Here is a 3,312-nt window from a genome sequence, read left to right on the forward strand (position 1 = left end):
ATCAGTGAAAACCAAATTAAAACCTAGACAGCTACTTTGCAATCTATTCTATATCTTGACTGACTGCGTCAGTATGGCTATTATGGAGATGCCGCATCCTATGAAAATGTATTTTAGAAGCAGCCATCATAAAAGACAGACCATCCGGAGGGAACCTCAATGCAGATTTGAAAGCATAGGCAAGAGTAGGTTGCAAACAAACAATACCAATAAAAAAATCATATCACACATTGTGTATCAAAAGTGCTTAACATCCAACAGACTGGAAAACAAAAACAAATACACAATTTATGTGTAAAGCACTATGGAAAACGTCTCGGTTACATATGTAACCCTCGTTCCCTGAAGGAAGGGAACGGAGACGTCACGTCCCAATTCGTCGGTCACGACGTGACGTCGTAGTGACCGATTGAAACTCAAAATACTAAACACAAAAACTTGAAAATAAAAGCCATAACAAGACAAAGATGGACGACCTGTCTCCATAAACTTCCTCCATTCCAACAATGAAGCAAAAATCTCCGCAAAAGTCTGCGCATGATCATAAAGTACTGCAGTATCAAGGTCCTGCACCTTTTCCTGCTTGACTTAATCACAAACACACATATTAAATCATCACACCTCCTTTTAAAGGCATATATTAAAAACATTCGAGAAAAATGAACATTTAAATGTACATCGGTGTGATAAGAAATAATTAGAAACCATTTTTGTGAAAAAATTTTTGAAGTGTAATTTGATTTTTTCCAATTATTTATATGAAGGGGGAATGTTATGACCTACACTGAAAAAAAATTATTTTCAAAAAAAAATTCTTAGTATTTTTGTCTTGTTTTCAGTAAAAATATCTAAAAATTCTTAAATTAAGATGCTTTTTCTTGATGAGCAAAACGACCCAAGAAAATAAGTCTAGTTTTTAGACCAAAAATATCAAAATTAAGTGATTTTGTGCATAAAACAAGCAAAATCTGCCAATGGGGTAAGCAAAAAAATATTTTTAAAAGAATTTAGTGTTTAAAAACATTTTAAACACTAAATTCAAGAATTTAATTTTATACAAAATTTGCTTACCCCATTGGCAGATTTATTTTGCTTGTTTTATGCACAAAATCACTTAAATTTAATATTTTGGGTCTTAAATCTAGACTTATTTCTGGGTTGTTTTGCTCATCAAGAACAAGCATCTTAATTTAAGAATTTTTAGATATTTTTACTGAAAACAAGACAAAAATACTAAGAATTTTCTTTTCTTGAAAATCATTTATCATTTACTTAGTATTTTTGTCTTGTTTTCAGTATAAATATGTAAAAATTCTTAAATTAGGATGCTTTATCTTTATAAGTAAAATCAACTAAGAAAATAAGTCTAGTTTTTAGACAAAAACTATACAATTTAAGTGAATTTGCCAAAGGGGTGAGAAAAAATCTCGAAATAAGTTTTCATTTTTCTTAAACACTTAATTCCAGCAAAATGTTCTCAACCCATTGGCATATATTTTTGCTTGTTTTAAAGGACAAGTTTGGTATTTTACACTTAAAGCCCTGTTTTCAGATTGTTTATGATGAAATAGAACGGTTTTGACTGAAATTTCGACATATGCGGCTGCCCCGAGAATTTTGTTTGTGTTTCACCTTCCACCTTTACAATGGGTGTATAGGTGCACTGGAACAATCCTTCCTAAAATGCATTAAACTTTCGTTTACAAAGACATGAAACTCACCGAGTGGTCAGGGGTGTTCACTGATATGCTCACACAAAAATCGCTGCAAAAGATGCTTTCCAACAGGTGTTTTACCATTCGTTGTAAACCTGTGGACCTATTTTTCCAAACGCCTTACACGTGTACATTCTTCCGCTGAGAGCTTAAATAATAGACACTCCAGCCCAGGTGGTGGCGCTAAACCGCCATTGCCAATAGCAAGAATAGAAACAAAGTTCCCGGCGCGGAGTAATACCGTACCTCACAGCACATCTAATACAAGTCAATGGAGTTGGCAAAAACTACGATAAAAACTGTTGGAATGCGTATTTTGCAGCAATTTTTGTGTGGGCATACCAGTGAACACCCCTGACCACTCTGTGAGTTTCATGTCTTTGTAAACGAAAGTTTAATGCATTTTGGGAAGGATTGTTCCAGTGCACCTATCAACCCATTGTAGAGGTGGGAGGTGAAAGACAAACACCCGAAAATTCTCGGGGCAGCCGCATATGTCGAAATTTCAGTCAAAACCGTTCTATTTCATCATAAACAATCTGAAAACAGGGCATTAAGTGTAAAATACCAAACTTGTCCTTTAAGCACAAATTCATTTACATTTTGTCTAAAAACTATACTTATTTAATTAGGTAATTTTGCTCATCAAGATAATACATCTTGATTTAAGAATTTGTAAATATACTGAAAACAAGACAAACATACAAAAAGTCATTTTTGCAGTGTAAATAGAACTAAAAGCTCATAACCATAGTGGAACCATTTTTAGTGCTATATAGCACCTATAAAGCACCTACGAAGAACCATCCAGGGGGTAATAGCAGCAGTATAGCACCAGATATGGTTCTATACCAATATATGGTTCTACACAGGTGCTACATAGGTGCTATATGGCACTTCAAATGGTTCCTCTATGATTACGAGCCAGTGAACCACTTTTAGTGTTTGTTTTTAGAGTGTACTATTGGTGATCGCAATGTTGACTAACTGAAATTCTTTGTTATTTACGTTTTACTGTATTTACATTCCGCCATTATTTTGAATTATTCAAATTGTGAATAATTAGTGAATAAATAGTGAATAAATAGTCTCAAAAGTGCAAGTTTTTATGTTACTATTTAACTTAAATACTTTAAATTCATCTAATGTCCTATTATGCACAGCTACTCCTGAATATTCCCCGAACTGCCAGGGAAGAAAGGTTTCATTTAACTTCAGACAGTGGCCTTGGGAGGAGTCTTAAGATACCCATTAAACTTAATAACTGTCAGTGTGAGGCAGGCTTTATTCCTTATTAGCCCTCATGAAGCCACACACAGGTCCCAGAACAGATCCGAAATCTTTCATTCTTATCCCAACCTTTCCGTACAGTGGCCCAGGATGGATAGCGTATAGCTTTACCTTTGGTCTCCACTCTGTTTCACTGCATGTCTTATTCATGACTACACCTCTGTATTAAATCATCCTCTTGATCATAAAGATCTAGCTGTGAGCCGTCTATCGACACGCTGGGGTCAAAAACTGCAGGCCAGGTGGTCACGAGCTGCCTTCTTCAAAAGATTACATAATGAGTGTAAGTACAAAGAGGAACAGAGCA

The sequence above is a fragment of the Misgurnus anguillicaudatus genome, chromosome 16 (assembly GCF_027580225.2).
Source record: "Misgurnus anguillicaudatus chromosome 16, ASM2758022v2, whole genome shotgun sequence".
NCBI classification, from domain to species: Eukaryota; Metazoa; Chordata; class Actinopteri; order Cypriniformes; family Cobitidae; genus Misgurnus; species Misgurnus anguillicaudatus.